The sequence below is a fragment of the Gambusia affinis genome, linkage group LG01, assembly GCF_019740435.1.
Source record: "Gambusia affinis linkage group LG01, SWU_Gaff_1.0, whole genome shotgun sequence".
Taxonomy (NCBI): domain Eukaryota; kingdom Metazoa; phylum Chordata; class Actinopteri; order Cyprinodontiformes; family Poeciliidae; genus Gambusia; species Gambusia affinis.
The window spans coordinates 20,881,907-20,903,197 of record NC_057868.1 but is presented as its reverse complement, the minus strand read 5'-3'; the positions used below and the strand labels follow the sequence as shown (position 1 = coordinate 20,903,197).

The window sequence follows — 21,291 nt, the reverse complement described above, 5'->3', positions numbered from 1 at the left end:
CTTTTGCAGCCAAAATCAGGACATAGTTTTTCCTCAAAGTACGTATTTAACTACTGTAAATCTACATTCCTTTTTCAGTTTAATCCAGAGCCATGTGGCTGGAAAAATAACTGTCTGACTGCTCTGTTTGGGGTTATATTGTTATATCTGTTCCTCCAGATAAGCAAGTCCAGCAAAAAAAATAAATAAATAAATAAAAAAATACAGCAAAATTAAGATAAAATTACAGTCTTTGGACAAGATTGACATTTAGATTAACATAAAAACAAGGAAATTAGTTTGAGACGTGTGACATTCAACAGGGTCAAAGTGTGCTATTTCTAATCCTGGGAGAGAGACAAGATGATCTTGTTTATTTGACCTTCATTTAACCAGGGACAGTCTCGGTGATATATACAATTTTATGGAACAAGAGTGTGTTGTGACGAAGATACTTCACCTCTGGACTATGGCAGAGGGAGTGGCATTGAAGGAAAGAGACGGCTGTGTGTGCGTGTGTGTGTGCGCACAAGACACAGGGCTTTGCTTTCACGCCTTGCTAAGCAGTGAAAGAGTATCGGTCACAGAGGGCAAGCCAAAAGACAGAGCGTAAAAGTTGAGGCAAAAGAGACACACAGGGGGGGAAAAAAGAGCATGGAGAGGAGGAAGAGCAGATAGAGAAAGAGTTTTTCTAAAAGCAGCTTCTGTCTTCTGTCCCACCCCCTGAGTGTCTTCCCCTCCTCTCTGCCAGGATGGGAGGGAAAGGAGTGCAGCAGAAGAGACGGAGAAAGAGCTCAGCCATGCTCGCTCTGTAGCGCAGGACCCGGGGATTCCAGGACCTTTGGTAGTTGTGAGCACGCAAACACTCACACATAAATACGGCTGTGATACAAATCTCTACAAGGCTCAGAGGAGGAGTGAAACAGAAAAAAAAAAGCTCAGGAAAAGAAACTAAATAACAGCTCTTTTCTGTGGACTATTTGACCATGACGGCACCTGCTCAGGGGAAAGTGGTTCACAGGGGCTGAGGACTGAAACGGGACACAGGCAGAGGGAAGCCAGTGATGAAGGTGAGAATGGGATTTAATAACATAATCCATGAAGTTCCCGCATCCTTTTTCTTTTAGGATTATTTTAACTCAGAGAGAGATATTTATAGAGATGCTCTCTCTCTATTTTTAAACCAATCATTTATAGCTCTGAATTAAAGCCACAGTGTGTTGATGCTGGGAATGCCCTGTTCAGGTGTACGCTGTGATGGATTACACTTGTACACTATAGCTGGAAAAGTGCAAGGGGGTTTATCTTTAAAGGGACAAACTCTACTTTGGAATACTCCTTGTGTTTGTTGTTATTCATGTTAATTTCATAAGTAAGGAAAATACTTGAGGATAAACTAGGGACAGAAAATAGTTTCCATGCTGCGCCTGGAATGTGTTATTTAATTCTACCAGTGGAAGTGAATGATTCAGAGTCAGTTTTTATTACTTTTGCAAGCAGCTTTCAGTTGTTTTTGTTACATGCAATGCTAAACTTACATAATGTGGTCTTATAGGACTTTTATGTAAGTTTCTTTTCTTGGCATGCTTAAAGAATAGCACATTTTTGTTGACTGTTTAATCTCTAACATTTCTTCATTGTTGTTTTTTACACCTGCTAGGTCTGTGCTTCACCTCTTTTTTCTTTATTCTTACCCCCACCCTAATGGATTCTGTTTTTTTCCAACCAAGTCTCATTACTTCTGCATTTTCTCCAGTCTTACAAACAACAGTGGCTTATCCCATGCCACACTGCGCTCCTCTGCCGTCCCACCCCTGCCTCCTCTTTTCATCTTCACCATCTTTTCTTTCTCTATTCACATACCTATATAAAGACTTTCTGTCTGTTCTGCCTTTTGTGTGATACCATGCTTTTTGTTATTCCTTGTCACTAAGCATCCTCTTGTTTTGTGTGCAAGGGAGTGGGTTTTTGGCTTACACGTGTGTGCTTTGTCAGTCATACAGCAGTCCCCCACTCCACCAGCCCAAATGCATTTTGCACACTAACCCCTCTATTACCATACCTTGGTGCCTAAACATTAACCCTTGCGTGGGTCTAAAACGAAACTGTCAAAGTTACTTTAGTGAAATACTTGTGGGGTGCTGCTATTTACAATGCTTTTAATTCACAGAAAAAAGCCTTCCATAGAGAACAACCCCAAAACATCGTCAAGTTTTTCCAAAATGCTATTATGCTGTCATTTGCTGATTTCCCTTTTGTAAAATATTTCCACAACGACATGGCAGTGTGACTGGTTTGACATGTCTCACAGTCTGTGGCGGGAACAGACAAGACGCCACAGGATTTATTCCACAAACAATTCAACTGAAAAAAAAAAGCTCCCTAGATCAATAGTGGAGCATTTATTTTTATCTTGGTTTTACTCTTCAGGTTCTTCAGTTCACTGCATGTTATTTACATGATCTAGGTTTCTCTGATTTCTACACACAATGTCTTTTTGATAGAAAAACTGTGCGCTCCTTGGTAACTTTATGAGGTACACCTTGCAGGGCCCAGGTAGGAGCCAGGTTTGCCTTTAGAACTGATTTAATTCTCTAGGTCAAAAATTCAGCAAGGAGTCAGAAGCATTCATTAGACATTTTTGATCCATATTGACAAATCCCCATTCAATCACATCCCAAAGGGAGCGCTTTGGAGCCACTGGAGTACCATGAAATTATTTTTCAAGAAATTAGTTGTTGATGATTTGAGCTTTGTGACAAGATGCAATATCTTGCTGGAAGTAACCATCAGACAATGGGAACACTGTGGTCTTAAAAGCAACAATACTCAGGTTAGACGAGGCACATTTAAACAATGCAGCGTTGGTACAAAGGGTTTGTAAGGTACCCAAAAAATACCTCTCACATCATAATACCAACACCGTCAGTCTAAGTCTCTGGACAGATCCATTCTGAATGTCGTAGAGACTCGTTAGATGAGGCAGCATTTTCCAAACTGTTATTTTCTAACTTCAGTGAGATTGTGAGAGTTGTAGCTTCAGTTTTCCGTTATTAGCTGACATAAGAGGCACCAAATGTTGGACCCTATTGTTTCAAGATTTGTTCTGTATATATGGTATTCCACTAACTTTGATTCTAACAAGTTGTTGTTTAAGCTACTGTTGTCTTACTATCATCTTGAAACAACCTGTCTATTTTTTGTAAACCTGGTATAATTTTGTGTGAAAAAAGACCATTTCTCCATACACCAAATCTAAATCCCCTTTCTGTTCCAGTCTGCTGCTCATTTTATATCAATAAGTTCTCCTCACCATGGTATTCATCAATTAATGGCAAAAATTAGCAAGTGTTTAGGTAGGCACAGCACTAGTTTATAAGGAAATGCTCCTCATTATTGGCTGAGAATCTAATGGGGATACCAAAACTGTCAGACATGACTAAATCTTGTCCTTTTTAAACCTCTTGGCAGAAGCTTGTTACAAGCCAAGATGATAAGTGCAGATAAATAATTGTGTCCTGTGCCCTTTGAAACATCTGCTCTAACGTTTTTTTTCTAACGCAACATGCTAATGGGTCTGCTGCAATCAGGTCATTTTAATGAGGTAAATTTATCTCAGTAAATTTTGTCTTTTTGAGATACTTACCTACAAGAAAATAACGCCTTAGCTGCGTAGTGTGAAATGTTTCTTTCATTAAATGACACAAACTCATAAGTCCAGGTATTACCCTATATCTCCCTTTGTGTATGCCAAACACACTGTAGGTGGCTGGATTAAGGCCTTGCTCAGGACAAACAGCTTTGGTATATCTAGCGAGACATGCAGGGGACATTACTTTTATCACATGTACCACATGGTCACATGCTGCGGTCACTTTTCTGCACAATCCTTTTATGCCGGAGAGCTGCACAGTGGACATTTATTTAACCCAACAATCCTTTGGGTTCAAGGTGGGTCTGCTGATTGCCTGGTGATGAATCGACCACCAAGCTAACTTTACGGTTAAAGTACCTATAGACTGATCCGCTGTCACACCTTAAAACCCATTAACCCCTAGTTCAACTCTGGCTCTGCAGAAAAGCACATTGACCTGCTTTAACCCTTTGCTCAGGTGGAAAATTGTCCACCAAGTCAGCAGAAACCAGCTAGCATGTGTGCACAACAAGCACAGAAAAGTTTAGAAGATGTAGGCTATGTGGTAGTTTCTAATCTGATATTGCTAGTCTATAACTCTATATTGGTTGTCTGTTTGCATGTTTGCATGCAATGTTTCTTTTCCTTTGTTTGAAATATTAAATGAATGTCTCTGCTCTCTTGAAATATTGACTTTTTTGCCTATAGCCAGAGGGGACAGACTGCAGAGGAGGTTATCCCTTCATTCAAATAAAAAGCAAAAGGCTGTTAGCATCAAAGTTTTATTAGCTTCTTTTTTAATATTCAGTTTTGGTTTTCTTTTACTAGCCTTTTGATTTAAAGGAAATGCTTAGCTAATGAATAGCATAATTAGTGCATTTTTTTAGAGAGGACATTGAAGAAGGTTTGGCAGAAATAGTCTTGCAAAGTAGCACTTAAACTTTCTTCAGATTTTGTTACATTTCAACCACAAACTTCAGCGTATTTTGTTGCTATAGACCAACACAAAGTGCTGCACAACTGTGATGTGGAAGGATAATTAAACATAGTTTAAATTTATTCACTGGTCCCCCTTAAAAATCCTTAATGGTGTCCATATGCATTTAGTCACTAAAGAAAATCAAGTACAACTGATTGTTTGAAGAGGCATATTTTCTGTTCTTATCTGGGATGCTGAAGCTTATTGTTTGCATAAGCTATGTTCCAACCTGACTACCTTGTGATTTCCTCTGTGCAAAATTTGTTATTTTTTCTTGTCATATCCTGTGACACTGAAGCAAGCAGTACTTTCAAAGAAGCCGTCCAGTTGTAAATATTTTGATTACCTTTCTGCAGGCACTGCGTAAATAAACGACTCATGCCATAAAGTTGTTATATGATACATGAGGATGGCCTAACCCTCTGGATGGATGGTTGATTGGGCAACAATAGAGTTGAGCCCTGGGTCAGCAAAGGCAGTTTTCCAGTCCATCTCTTTGTTGCAACAAGTAGATAAAATGGTTTGGCTTTTTTGTGACTGATGTTCTAGTGTAACCTTTTCATGTGGGTAGAACTTTTCAGACAAGAAGGAACACATACACACATTATGTTTGTGTTACTCATGTAAATTTAATTTATATAGCAATTTTCACAGATAAAAATCGCAAAGTGCTTTGCAGATAAAACAAGCTACAACACAATGACACACAGATAAAACATTCCACACAATAAAACATCAAGTTAATTAATTAAAAGCTTTCCTGTACAAAAAATGACTTCAGCAGCCTTTTTAGGGTCAGTGGAGTCAGTACGATGCAAGAAAAGCGGGACTGAGTTCCACCGAGTGTGTGGGGTTGCCAACAAATTCTGACCCCTTGATCTTAGTGCATGGAAAGAAGAACAGGTGTGTCAGCAGTACATGAGGGGCCTTGACAAAGACCTAAATCTTAAAATTAAATCTTAAATTTACGGAACACAAATGAAGAGAAACCAAGCCTAGAGCAATATGCCTTCTTCTGTTGGTGCCTGTTAAATGTCTTGCTGAAGCGTTTTTCACGGGCTGAAAACGATCCAAAGCTGGTTTATTTAAACAGGTTAATTCTGTTACAGTAACCTAAACATGAAACGTGGATAATTATTTCTAGTACAGCTTTTGACATCAGCAGTCTAAGTTTTGAAATGTTTCTAAGGTTTTACCAACTATTTGGAGTGATGTTCAAATGATATTCAGCTATCAAAAAGGACAACCAAATGCAAATTTGATTAAACAGAAAAAGTCTAAAAAACTGATATGTTTTCTGATGCCTGGGATTCTAATGTCTGGAGCTTTTATCAGAGATTCACTTTTCTCCTTGCTATACAGAAGAAAGTTGTGGTATAACCTGTGCTTGATATCTGTCAGGTAAATATCTAAACAAGATCCTTTTTTAAAATATACAAGCTTTGAACGAGCAATATATCTGGATGTCATCAGCATAAACAAGTTGAGACGTATCATTGTACTGACTAATAACTTGGCCAGGAAGGAATATGTACAGCCAAAGGAGAGTTGGACCCAGATCAGATCCCTGAGGTAGGACACAAGACAGTTTAGCTGAATCAAACTTTATCGCATTGTTGTCATTGTTTTTTTGTTTTGTTTTGTTGTTTTTTTACATAGGAAACAAATAAGGCCAAAAATTAGCTTTGGGTTTTCCATTACTGAGCTATTAATGTTGTTGTTCTATGTTCTTCTACTTCTATGCACAGGTACAAACAGATGCGCTGGGTTAGACATCCAAGATCTGACAACAGTTTTGAAGTAGTACAGGTTTAAAATACAGCAGAACGTGATGAAGATTGAATAGAGTTCTCCAAATTAAGAAATGCAGATTTTTACTTGAGAGCAAGTAGGATTTGAACTCAAGTGTGAAAGTTCAGCAATAGGTTTAAACTCTCTAAACCAACTTTAAAGTTTTGGAGGGACATTTACTCCATGTAGGGAGATTTGGGATGAGCGGGATGTTTTATTAAAACAAGTTTTTTTTCCACCGTGTTACCAAAGCAATACTTCAAAGGATGTTGCTAATCACTCCATACAAATCGTTGTCTAAAGTGATGTCAAAGCCAGATAAGTGTTGCTTTTGGCTGCAAGGTTTATTTCCATAATAGGGCTGCTCTTCCTAGCTGTAAAACGTCTTGGCTAAGAGAGAGGCACTCCAGACGTCTGGATCTGGGAGGAAAGGTCGTTACGATATCTGGCATTTGAGAAATTTATGATGCAGTAGATTGATTTATTTTTTTTTATGGCCATGTTGCCACAACAAGGTGATGTATAATGTAGTTAGCAATGCAAATTCACAGAAAGAATTGGCAGTGCATAATAAACTTCCTATAACACTGGGCTTACTGTGTCATCAGCAGGGTTTATTCATTCTCTATATAAACTGCTCATGTTATGATATGTATGCATTTTGTCCTGGTGAGACAGTAAGGATGTTTTTTTCAGATATAAAGGCAAAACCATGTTGGTTAATGAAATACAATTTTCTGCCGAGATATAAAGAAGTTTGTGCTTTGCCACTTCACTGAATCAGGAGGAAAGACAATCTGTTTAAAACTTTGCTTCTTCTCATTGTGATTAGATGTGTTTCAATTTGCACCAAATTAATTATTATATTGGTATCATAGAAATTAATATAAAAAAAACAACAAACAAAACATTTTTCAATGTTAATTTTAATGCCAAAATCTAGAATCTCTGGAAGAAACCTCAGTGTTGCAGTTTCAGGTAGCACAGTGTTTTACTGTCCAAACTGGGTTTGGATGATAAAACCGGACTTTAAGAGCCTTCATTCAAAGTTCCTTAAGCAAACATTCAGTGTTGTACCTCTATCTCATCAGAATAGAGCTATACAGTCACATTATTTTTTAAGTCTGTAAGCATATCTTACAATGATCAACTTTAAAGACTTCTCCTGGTGTAACAATGTGTTTATTATGCTTCAGATGCGAGACAGTATAGCCTTTACAAAAATAACTCCACCACGTGTGTTGGTGATGAAAGTGCCTTCCACTTTCCTAACCCTTTCATTCTTTCCTTGAATCTTTCTTTCTTTCTTTCCTTTCTCTCTTTCTCTTTCTCTTGGGTGAATTTGTCACTAGTGGAGAACAATCCATTCATTGCCAGGCTGACCATTAATTACACTCTGAGTTCGTGCAGAGGTTTCTGAATGCATACCCGTGCATTAGGGAAACTGGGGCTGTCCCGTCTCATCACCTTGAGCAGTCATGTGGTGTTGAAGGTGAGGGGGAATCAGTGGGCTTAACGCAAGGCAATAGCAAAATAACGAGATTCCCGACATCTCGTCACACGCTCAAGCAGACACAGCAAACACACAAACACACACACGCACGCACACACACGCACGCGCACTGGAATTGTTTCAGGAACTCTCTCCAGCTCTACCCTTATGTCCCAGGGGGAAGCTTGAGGGGCTTATGCAGAGGATTTTGCTGTTCTGCAGTGTGCCTGTCAGATAAGGAAGGAGACACCGGTCTGCCTGGTGACACACTGCTGAGCGTGTGCTTTGCTGTATCTCCTCCTTCGTTTTTGCCTCTTTAACCCGCCACTCAAGTACCTGCCACCCTCTGCTGCCTCTTGTGATGATACTACACGTATGGACTCAGTGGTATGCCATTTTCGTAAACCCTCACATGGAAGCAAGCACACACTTCCAGAGGTTTTCCCAGAAAATATTCTTGGCACTTCTCTGACAGTGACTGGATAATTTGGCTGTTCCGATGAAAGCTCACTGGAGGATGTCCAACAGACTTATTTGATTTAGTCACAGTCAGTGAAAGATTAGTAGCTTAGGGTGAAACCATATGCTAAGGTTGCCTTTGTAACTTTTCTTGTTTTAAACCTTTGTTATTGCAACCTCTGTCCTATTCTAACTCCATTTTGCCTAAGTGGCAAAAGCTATAAATGTAAAAAAAAAAGACATGTTTGCAAGTAAAGGGATTTAAAACTAGGCTATAATTTGTATAACTTTGTTATGCAACACAAGCCAGATATTGTATGCAAACGCAGACTATGTAAACATGAGCACAATTAAAATTTTTAAGACGCCTAAGACCAAAAGAAGCTTTATCTTACACTTAAGTGAACTCTTTTTTTCTCCAGCAAGCATTTTAACTGTATATGTTTAACTTCTTCTTTTATATTATTGTGTTATAAACATACAATCAAATGTTTTTGGTGGGATTTTCTGTGATGGATCAACACGAACTGCAACATAATTTGAAATGAAAGCAGGCAAAAAATATTGTACATAATTTTCTGAAAGCCTTGCAGAACCGGCTCGTGCTGCTGTGATAGCTGCAGTTCTTTTGGGGCGTTTCTCCACCAGGTTGGTAGACTAGAGACTCAGATTTATACCAGTTCTTCTCTGTTAAACATCTCAGGTTCAGATTAAGATGACTGTGTCTGTGAAAATCCATTTTCAAGTCTTTCCAAAGAATCTCAAAGGGATGTACCCGTACACTTCAACCAGACCATTTAACTGGTGAATATACTTTGATATTTAACGTTCTATTGTAGCTCGCAACTTTCTGTCATATTATTTCAATTTTTTAAATGTTAACTAATGTTCTCCAAAAATACTTCTGGGATCTTCCAACACTGAGATTAGATTTCACACAGGTAGACCCTACTTTGTAAAATCAAACATTTCTGATGGTTATTGATCACTCAGGTACCCTTTTACTCAAGGATACGCTTATGTTCCCTTTTACCCTTGAGTTAAAGGGAACCTGAGTGAAGAGACTAAATACAAATGGATGTCACAAATTTTGGATTTAAAGTTCCAAATGACTTTGAAAGCTGTGTAAATACTTTTCTGTCCTCTTCTTGCTGATGTTCTACTTGGTATTATTCTGTCATGTAAAATTGCAGTGACAAATTCAAGCGATAGGTTGTAACAGGACAAAATGTAAAAAGAGTTAATGAGAGCACCGTGCATCTGAAGATGATGTCTTTATTTGCATTTGTTTTTTTTCTATCTCCTAAATTTGCAGATGTTAATGTTAACAACACACAAAGCCAATTCATGCTTCCTCTGACTCTCTCCCCATTGTTTTTTGGCTGCCTCTCTTTCCCCCCACCTGTAATCCCGATTACTGCTGCTCTCCAGCTGCTCTGTATTACAGGAAGACTGTTGAAGAAATTAAAAGGACAGCAGAATTTGCAATGGCTTGTTTGCTAATTTTCCTGTGATTTTCAACATTTTTTACAACTAACACCATATTTTAAAGGGAGTTTTTGGTGGAGTCCAGTTTACATTTCCAGCTGTGATTTGACGTATCGATCTGGTAGAGAAGTGGCTCTGTGCCAGAGCACTCAGCCTCTCACCATCCTTAATCCTGCAGCACAGCTGCTGCCACACCTACCCCATCATCACTTCAACACTCTTTTTCATGGCTCCTTTTTTTAATGTCTCTAGTGAATTTGCCAGCCCATCCATATTAATGCAAGGGTATCATGTGTTACATGTATGATACTCTGACTGTCAGGCATCGTATACCGTTAATCGCCATTTTATTTGATGGCCATTTAAGCACAAACTGAATCAGCACTCATAAATTAAAATAGACAAATCTTTTCCACATGTGGAATTGTACATTTGATTTTGTTTCAGTTATTATTATTATTATTTTTTTAGATCCCCCAACCTTTGGCCTTGTCCTGTCTCATCTCGTCCCCATATCGCCCATTCACGCCCACCAACACCCTCTTTATCAGCACCATCCCCCAGCCCCTGCTCCGTCCTCCTGGCAGATCCTCCAGGCAGGCTAATTGACTCAGTCCCAGGAGGAGGGGGATCATGCCACATTTCTAATTTGGCTTCTCCTTTCCCAGATAAAAGCTATATCCTCCCATGCTTCAACCCTTTCTTTTTGTTGAAATCTTCCTGATGTATCATTTTTGTCTTTATTCTTTGGATTCAATCAGAAAATAGTGCTCAAACCATGTATTTATTTCTCTTTCTTTAAACCTAATTTTTTTTAACCTTGCTCTGAACACAACAGTCAACCCCAATGGGGCGGTGTGTGGTGTAGAGGCAGTGTGGCCTCCCCACATAATGAGGCCATTAGTCTTCGATGTGGCCGTCCGGGTGCCATTCCCAACTCTGGGACCTTTGCTGCATGTATTCTTCCTTTTTCTCTCCACCCATTTCAAACAGGATCTACTGTAAATAAAGGCCTCTAGTGCCAGAAAAACCTCAAACAAACAAACAAAACAAATAAAACCCAGTCAATCCCAAATCCAGACATCACAGACAAATAAATGTATGAAAATCCCCCTTACACACACACACACACACACACACACACATAGAGCTCAGCAACCTGCCTTCACTCACCATGGGGTTCACCTTCAAAAAGTCTAAATCTTCAAATACACACCTCAGACGTAACCGAGTGCATCTCTTGGTCTTTCCCAGCTCATGTGTTCATGTGTATAAACTGAGCATTGTCTTTGTTCAGACATTCACCCACAACCAGACATCCAGGCAGAGAGATTTTGTTTCAGAAATAATCAAAAATACTCCGTTTGAATACTTTACAAAATGATTATTGCATGTTACTTGTTCCTATTGTGTGTGCTACTAAATCAAATAGGTGAGTACAATTTCAGGTGTGAAGAATGTTTACTCCAAAGACACAACACAAACCCTATCCGAGTTAAAGCGAGCAGGAGGTTTCCACACATAACAGGAGCAGAGTTCAATGGCATCTGGACAATATTTGGAGGAAAAATATTTGATATGTTATCCCCAAAATGGGATTTTCAGATGGAGAGACAGGTATTTTAGTTGGAGCTCAGAGATATCTGGTTTTGTGGAAAAGGTATTGAACTTGTGCAGTATGGTTTGAGGGGCAGATTATGGAAAATGTTTGGCCTCCTCTTCTTCAAAATAACCGATTTAAGGAATATTTAGTAGTCATTTGGGTTCAGATTTTCATTTTTTAATTGGAGTTGGAATCAGCAAAGTTTTTGTACCCAATTAAATACATGTTGTCATGTTACCACCCAAATCATCCCTGTATTTTATAGCAAGACAAATAGTCAGAAATAGGTTCCTAGATATACCCTTATCCTCCTCAGATCTAATTTAATACATTTGGAGACATTTAAAGTCTGCTGCACACAGGAGTGACTGGCGTATGCAATACAAACCGGGCAAATATACTTTATTGCTTGACCACCTCTCTCAAGGCACTTAATTTTAAATGCTGGTGCACTTTCCATATCTTTTAAAACCTTTTGCACATTACTATTTTTCACATTATAGATTGCGTGCTGAACATTCTTACTATCTTTCTTTTTCTACTTGGCTGTTTTGGAGTCTTTAACCACCAAAATTTGTTTCTAAACGCCTCAGAATTCTTAAATAAATAATCCGCACATGTTTCTGTCTCATTTAATCAGTTTATTATATTGCTTATTGTTTAGTTTGAAATATTAGTTACCCCTTTTCATGGCATTAAACAAATTCACAATGATTGTCTAAGTAAATTTTTTACTAAGTCAGTGCAATAAATGTCTAATAGAAATTGCTTTTTTGTCAATTCCTTTAGTTCATTTTCTTTCTCATCATATTCCATATTAAACTTGTTTTTGTTTTTGTGCACATACCTGTTTATTTATAATCAAAAATAAGCATTTATAAATAGAAGAAAGAAAATCTCCAACATACGCACACGCATATCGGTTTGTGCATTTCCACGCATATATGCAAGATGGGTCCATAAAATCTGTTTCACAGATAGCTTGGATCTTAAATGTGACTGCTTAGAGTCCATGGATAGCAGGATGTAAAAAAAAAAACAGAAGAAAGTCGTGGGTTGCTTTCTCTTTCTTTACAGTGGAACCTGTTTAGGTCTTTTCTTTCTGTTGTCTAAATTTTAGCTGTGAGTTGTTATGTACATGTGCCTAGTATGTTATATGTGTGCACAGTCCGGGCTTTCTCCCATTCACTTGGATTCCTCTGGTAGAATTTCAGTCAGCAAACAGAAAAAGTTGTGAAAGATGGAAGATTTTCTGCAGGGTTTTAGAATTGTAGTCGGCCTGTAGTTGTAGAAATGGCAGCAGAGGAACGAAGCGGTTCAGTTCATGTTGGGGATGCTTTCAAATACTGAGTTAACATTGATAGCACTTCTCTCTTTGCAGTGCAGGATGGTTGTTTACAGTGCAGAAAATTTCTGGTAAACTTCATAGCTTTGAACGTTTTACATCCGTCTTGGGTAAAAATTGAAAACTTGAACAGAGTTCTTGCCTCTAGCAAGCAATTGTTTCTCAATGGCCAAGGGTCCGGACCCTCTGTACGAAGAAAAGTGTAGAATAAGGTTTTGGTTCTTATTAGGCTTCTTTTTAGATGCATGACTTAGCATTGCCAACTCTTAATATTTTGTTTTGGTTGCATTTTAGTTTTGAATCATCAACCTGAGATGTGGCACAAAATGATTTTGCAATGGCCCAACGTTGGGACCAGTGTTTATGCTGACCTAGTTAAAAGAGTGACAATTGAAAGTGAATGAAAAAGACAAAATGCTTGAAAAACCCATGCTTATTTTCTTTGTATCCCAATAAAAAAGGTGAGAAGTGAACATAAAAACAACCAAATACACTGTCCAAAAATTGTATGATCAGTCCTGCAGGGCTGCAGTGAAGAAGTGGGGTTTAACAACATGCTTTAACTACATGCACATACACCAACACTTCCTGAATAGGGGGAAAAAAAATTAAAAATGTCAATCATTTTTATTACACAAGCTTGAGAGACTTCAGTGAGAGCCCATGAGCGGCGGGGTGTAAAAATTAATCCACGTCTGTCACACACTTGTGTGTTTTGATGTCTCAGTGGGATGGCTGTGAGGTCCTGAAATCCATCCTCAGTGTGAACTCAGAGGATTCTGTTAGGTTCTCAGTTACTCACTGCTACGCTGAGATAATTTCAACTTGAAACGACATTGTTAAGAAGGGACAATTCTTACTGGAATTACATTCAAACTCAAATGTTTCCGTTTACTAAAACTTTTCTCTTATTATTAAATAAAAGAAGCATTGCACGCTGTAGTTTTAAACTAAACAGGAATCCTCAGTGAATTTGAAAATGTGCTTGGATGAGACTTGGAGAAGACCAGAGAGTCAAAATTGTAGAGAAAAACTAACATAGGCCATTCATTTTAATCATAAAGTAACCAATAATCCAGAAAGCAGACGATAAAAGTTCCACAGCAGACAGATGCAGGACAACAGTCTGCAACCCTGTATTTACTTTCTGGCCTCTCGTCCTCGTTGCTCTCCTTTCCATCCAGACATGAAATAGTCATTAGGTGTAGAGGTAATTCAGCCCAGCCGTCTTTGCACATTAGCTAATGTACATCAGAAAACGTCAGAGGCCTGCAGGTCTGTCTGCGCGTGTTTGATGTGTGTGCATGTATATACAGTATCTGGAACCTTCCACATGCAGGTCTACGTCTGTCAGCGTTCAGTAGAGGGTGCTTCTGCCAGGTCGAGAGCTTGGGAGGTCGGTGTGTGTTTTTACGTCAGACATGGTTTTCTGTTCCACGGTCGACAGGTGCTAAATAATAAAAGCAACCAGTAGGAGCAGGGGAGCAGACAAGACAGGGGTACATGGAAAAAGAGACAGGCAGAAATAGCAGGAAGCGAGGGGAAGAGGAAAGAACCCAGAGATAAAGAAGAGACGAAACAGAACGACTGTTAGTTTGTTGAACTTCAAAACTCTAAATCGTGACATTTTTCCCTGAAGAAAAAGAATTACGTGTGTTTTTTAGGTTATCTAACCATAAAAACGTCACTGCTATTTGTGAGTTGTGCTAAGCAGGATCACAGCTGTCACGAAATGCAGGGAAGGTATGAAGGATGGAAGAAAGAATGTTGACTGCAGGTTATTGCATGAATGAGTAGCAAAGAGAGAGATTCAGTTGTAGGGCCGACGATCCAAAGAGAGACAGACACAAGGTGACATTTGATTTCAGGTTTCTGTCTCTGTCGTCTTTGTGCCTGCATTCCAGATTAAGTGTGGATGCATCTCATGCAGAAATGCACCTTTTTTTTTTCAAGCTGCATGCCACAACCTCATCTCAAATCTAAGAGCAGATGTCAAAAAGATTAAAACTGCATCTGACGTAATGAGTTCTGCTCAGCATCCTGCAGGGACGGTAATGACACTGTGTCAACTGTGAGTGTCAGCTATCTGCCAGTGTTGCATTTCATTGATTCGACCAGTTCTAAATACGCCCTGCTGAGACGCCCTCTTTGGAAACTCTATACGTGGTACACACAGACGGAGAGACACACACCTGGGCAGGATGAAGCTCACCCCAAGGGCAACTTTGTCTGGGACAACCGTGAACACAGGAGGCAGCAGAGATAAACCACAAAAAGAGCTCCTTTTTTTAAAAAAAATACATTTTTCTTTTTTTTAAGAGCTTTCTCACATTCAGCCACTCTGAGACTTTTCTAAAGGTGCAAATGAAAAACACAAACTGAGCTCATTAAAATAAATGTCTGTGCTTTTGCCTAAAAACATTTGGAATGACATGACATGAAGGCAGCACCCCTCAAACAATCATTGCACATTAATCCAATTATTGCGTACACGTGCTTATTCTTGCAGGATTGTAGAAGAGCTGGTGCCTCTTTCCTGCAGTTATTGCGTGATAAAACTCTAATTACTTATTTTGGCATTGAATTACAAGGCCCGTAGCAATGTCATGGTGAGAATACCTTTTTAAAATATTGTCATTCAAATGTTTTGAATAGCTTGATATCAGTAACTGTCCCACTCCTACTCAGTCAATTGTGTGTACAGACATTTTGGTGGGGAAATGCTCAAGTATGTTAAAAAAAAAAGGCCTCTTTTGTGGCACATCGAACCACTGACTTAAACTCAGCGGTGAGTTGACTGAACATTTATTAGTGTGAGTTTTGTTAAAGACCACACACTACATTGTAAAAAAGAAAAACTAAAGATTTCGGAAGGGCACTTTTTTTTTTCGTCCAGAGGAAAAAGGGCTTGTGCTCTAGCATCTCCTAGTGTCTACCTGTGCATACTGCACTTTGGTAGAACCAAAATGACTTGATTGTTTAGTTATCTTTTTAAAATTAATTCTAAAAGTGAATATATTTCGGTAAGTGTTTGTTTCTCTTCATTTTAACGATTCTGGCTTACAACTAATGAAAATGTCAAATTCCTTTTTATCACAGAATTGGAATACATGACATTGTACCGCTAAAGAAAATGGTGTAGCAGCAAAGTGATGCAGTGGTCATTTTATGGCCTGCAGTGCCATATGAAATGAATGGAATATTAACATAAAGCTGAGTGTAAAAAAGTTGCATTTATAAGAAAACTCAGAGCACTTCTGCTTCTCTCTGTTTACAACCTTCATGGAGATGTTTTTTTATTTTTATTTTCAAGCAGGACTTGGTATCTGGCAGTTCCAAAACTGCCAATATCTGCTCTACTGATCATGTACTGGGCAGAAAACTCACCTGACTTCAGTACCATGGAGAATCAATAACAATCATACGTATTCATGGGTAAAACTAAAAATATATGCACTATGGAGTAATTTTTCAGCCCCAGATGTGGAATCTGTTGGAGGTTGGTAATTGAGCACTTTGAAGGCAGAATGACTGGTATGCGTATGTATTGGCAGTGTGTGTGTTTCACCATGGCTGAGTAGGCTGAGCACTGAGGCGGGTGGAGTTTGGACAATTAAAAGAATTCCTGACTGGATTCTTTGTCTCATGAAAAACTCCCATACGTATCAACGGAGGCTCTAAACACAGGGAGCGAGTGCAGAAGAGACACTTGATATCCTCTAATCCGTTCCCATGTGTCTGTGAATCATTTCACTCTGACAGAGCCACACACGGTGAAGCGTATTACCTTCCCAATTGCTACAGAGTGCAATTAGTGTTTTTCTTTTCTCTCTTTTTTTTTTTTTTTTTTTACATTTGTTGTTATTTAAAGCCTCATAATTCTGTAAATGTTTATCTTCCGAACGCACTCAAAGGCTCCCTTCAGCTCTCATCAGCAGAAGAGGCGACTTTATCATTAAACACAAGCTCATCCGGACACAGCGCATTCCTAAAGTGCTGACAGCCAACACAGTGGTGTTGCTGAATTTCATTAATGTTGCATTGCGGCATGGGTATTCCTGCATGCAGCACTGAGCTACGCGTAGTTTTTTTTTTTTTTTTTTTTGTCTAATTTCACAAAACCAAACCTCAAATCTTCTTATACCATAACTCCTCCTATCCCACAAGACTTGAAACATGTTGACACTTATGGAAATGAAGTGAGCTGAGTATAAGGGGATTTGCTACCAATCCCATCTGTCATCTTCCTAAGTAGTCTCAAATCCCAGCTCATACTGTTAGATTATTTACAGGCAATCAGAGCATAATGAGCTGCTGTATGACTAAAGCCAGTCGCAGGTATTGACTTTACTTTTAGCTCTTCAAAATAACTCTGGATAGAATCTCTCTGCCTTTGAGTAATTGTGGGAAGAAAACCAGACAGGTGTGGAGCTTTGCTCCAGTGTGTGACGGCGGTGTGTAAAAGGTGTCAGCAGGGAAGACAATAAATACTGTTTGTTTTACCAGCAACAGCTTGAGCAAAACATCACATGTCCTGGTTAAATTCAATGATTTCCTCCAAAAAGCTGAGCAGCTGAAGTCTTTTACTGACAGATTACTGAATTTGGTTAATTCTCCTATGTGCCTGCTCCAAACTGCTTGAGGTCGTGGGTTGTATGCTTGTGGTGCAACTTCTTACAGAGGAATCACATTTTAGACATGCTGTCACCATTTAAAAATAGAGGATTCAGAGCTTTTTTAAAAAAATTATTTGTAAGCTATTTAAACTGTCATTTTATTAAGGCTGACTGATTCTGCTGAAATATTGACTTCTTAAGCTGCTTCAAGCTCACGGCTGTTGCTGGCAATTCAGGAGATGTAAAATTTGCTGGTTGCGGCAAATTCTGCTTGTTGGTAATGACCTTTTTCATTTGGTAATTTTGTAACCTTTTTCCCTGCCAAACAATTTCCTCAAAGGAAAAGAAATACTAAAATATTGTTTTGAATAAATGAGCAATTTCAACTTTTGGAAGTGTGGGCAGAAGATAATTATGTGTATATTTAAAACTTCTCCATAGGGCTTGTCAGCAGAAGGAAGCGTGAAGTACTCGAACCCACACTAACGGATGACATGAACTCATCAAATCAAATCATCACAGACTGTGGAATAATTCAATTTAATTCAGTTACTGAATGATAAAAAAACTTGTTGTGAAGCGAAACACAAAATAAACAGTTTATATACTTTAATTTCACTCAGTTTAACATTTATTTTAAGATTGAATTGGGATTAAATTTTCTGTCCTTTATAGAATGTAAAAAGTCGTGCAATAAATAAGAATGTTATTAAAAATTCAATTTATTTCAGGAACTTTATCACCAAGTATGATTATACACAGATGGATATTTAAAAGCCATATTCCTGTTAATTCTGATGATTTTATGTTTTCAGGTTATGATACAACATTTAAAATAATATTACATCAGACCAACAGTAAAATATACTAAACATTTGTAAAACAGAAATGTAGCCTTTACAGAAACATATATTTAATGCCTGCTGGAATGTCAATTTTCAAAGGTGCTTTTATTTTGACAACTGAACCTCATCGGAATATGTTTTCAAATTGATCAATTATAACTTTACTGCTGCTTGCTTTTTCAGGTTTGTCTAAACCAGCTCTTGACCTGCTGACAGAACGCTTCCCCATGCTGATGGATGATACATTTTTACTGTTGTTGGTAAAAAATTAATTTCAACCTCCACATTGAAAAAAAACTGAGGCAGACGTTTGCTCCTTTCTTCCACCTGCCTCTTGCTTTTACCATCTAAGTTATCTGCTGCGAGGATTTAAACCGGAAGGGTTAAAGAAACAGATAGCCTTGTGTCTTGTTCCAATGCAACATCTCTCTTGCATACATTATTAAACCCGCTCATCTGTAGCACCATGTTCTTTTGAGTCTGGCTGTTTCATTGCTCTTGGTGGATCATGTCAAGTTGAATATTTTCTAGTATTTGCTCGGCAGCACCCGCCTCACCTCGAATCGGGACGTATCCCACTGAAACTCTGAGCTGGCAGACTCAACTGGTTAATTAGCTGATTAGCCTCATGAACACCCAAATCAAAGAGCCAATTAGCATGGGATACACGCAGTTCGACACAGCCAATTAGAGGAGGCCGTCATTCTGAACTCATTAGGTATGAACTCACAAAGTGTGCTGATTAATGAGGAGGCACAACTCAAAGGAACAGGAGAGCAGAGCTCCGAAATAACGCTTACTCCTTTAGATTCCTGCTGTTTTGGTCACACTTCAAATTTATTTAATGACCTGAAACATGTGTAACAAATTGGGAAATAAAATTAAAAACACAACTAAGGTAGAGGCAAAATGTGACAACTTTATTTATTGAGGGGGAAAAAGCCATTTAAAAAAACTTGATCCAGCGCGAAATGTAATTGTGCGCTGGTAAACCGTGAATTAACTTTAATTAACCAGATTTTTGGAGCTTCAGCTCCACTTGCCACAACCAGACAGACATTTAACATTCAGAGATTATTTAAAGCTGGGCGTCGGCTGGTGAGACAACTTTAAGACCTGTTGAGTCTTTATATACTAAACAAAACTTTAAACATTTGAAATAATAATAATAAAAAAAGTCAAGAACTAACAAGATTGAAGACAACTAGATAAACAGACGTTCTTGAGCTTGAAGGAATTTGAGTGGGTTTTAAATTTGTCTTTATAACGTTTCTAAAGCGTCTCAGCCCCCTCACTTGTAACTTTGTCCCTATTTTCTCAATAAACTACCAATTCTCCATAAAAAATTAAACCATGCTATTAGAGCTGACTGCCTATTTTTGGGCAGTCAGCTCTCTGTACTAGACCAGTGTTTTTGTTACTTTTCAGGTTAACACTATAGTAATGTTTGTGCGACGTGTATTTGTGCAACTACACCAGTGGTTGTGTGTGTTTGCCTGTGTTTCTTTTTGTGCATCTGTTCATTATTCCTGTTCTCTTTCTGTCCTGTTCCTAAGCTGCTTTTTTTCTCTTGAGGGACAGCAGGTGTGAATTAGCTATAACTTGCAGTGGTTAATCAAAGGTGACATGATTTCCTTCAATAAATCAGTTTGTAGCTTGAAAAAAGGCATTTTGTGTATTTACTCTGTTTATCTTTGTCTTGTAATCATGGTGTTTGATGATCTGGAGTAGTTAAATGCATGAAAAAAATAAAACAAAGTCGAGCTAAATCTAAACGGGTTGGATATATTGTTTAATGGGACTATAGTTTACTCCCACTTTTTTTGCTTGATGTGTTTGCATAGGAGCCAGAAACTTCACTGAAAAAAAAAAAAAAAAACAGAGCAAATGATACTTGTTTGTGATTTCATTGCTAAATCTACTTAATGATAAGCAGATCCTTTTAAAACGTCTCTATCCTTAAGACTGTGAATGTCGTTTTGGTTCAACACTTCTGGGCCTTTTAAGAGTGAAACTGTATTTAAATGCCCCAAAAAGCAAGTTCCAAATGCTTCATAAAGTTATATGTGTTGGACCACAAGACTGCTTGTTCTGCACTGGTAATCACTGCGGTTCAGAGTTTTTGGACTGGAACACATGAATACTTGGGTAAAACTCGACTCCGCTCAGCTCCTCTTTTGTACTCTGTCTTCTACTCTAACCAGAATCATGAGGAGGCCAACAGGGCCATTCAGCCACATCATGTTCTGTTGTGGTTTCCTCTGTCGTTGGAACTGCAGTCCCAGAGGAAGCATTGATCTGGCATCGTTGCTAGAGCAAAGCGAAACACAAACAAACAAAATAAATGGGAAAATAACAAGAGATTTTCTTAACGGTGGTTTGTACTGTAGGGTCTCACGTGTCAGCAAGACTGCAGTTGTTTCGCCTGTGCTTTTGCAAAACTTCTCATAACGCTTGAACTATTTTACGTTTTTCTTTTTCTTTTCCTGAATACAACCAATGCCAACACAAAATTGAAGGAAAAGGATATGGGATGGAGTTTTCTTTTCTAGATGAGAACCTGAATAGTGTGGTGTTCACATGCAATTAGCAACCTGAATCTATACTTTATTAAATTACCTTTTATTGCAAAGGCAGCTGCAACTTTGTTGAAGAAAGTATGCACGAGCATAGAGAATAACTTCTCGCTTTTTAAAACAACTGTTTAAATATTCCCGCTGTTGCTCTGCCTCTATGTTTTGAGTCATTGTCCTACTCTAAGGTGAACTTTTGAATCCTCTCAGATGTTTTCTTTTAGCATTGCTAAGGATTTAAATCCATCCTTTGCCCAAAGTGACTCTGACCAACTTCACTACTATGTTTAACTGTGAAAAATAGTGTGTGTGGCTGCACAGTGGCGCAGTTGGTAGAGCTGTTGCCTTGCAGCAGGAAGGTCCTGGGTTCGATTCCCGGCCCGGGGTCTTTCTGCATGGAGTTTGCATGTTCTCCCTGTGCATGGTGGGTTCTCTCCGGGTTCTCCGGCTTCCTCCCACAGTCCAAAAACATGACTGTCAGGTTAAT

At 38.6% G+C, this 21,291-nt stretch overlaps 1 protein-coding gene across 1 annotated transcript in view; it reads left to right on the top strand.

Annotated features, from left to right (window-relative positions):
* Positions 1 to 544: 544 nt before the first annotated feature.
* Positions 545 to 21,291, top strand: part of sema3b (sema domain, immunoglobulin domain (Ig), short basic domain, secreted, (semaphorin) 3B) — a 77,594-nt gene continuing 56,847 nt past the window's right edge. The window contains exon 1 of the mRNA XM_044118024.1: positions 545 to 1,049. The gene's annotated coding sequence lies outside the window, so the exon portion shown is untranslated. The remainder of the gene's footprint in view (positions 1,050 to 21,291) is intronic.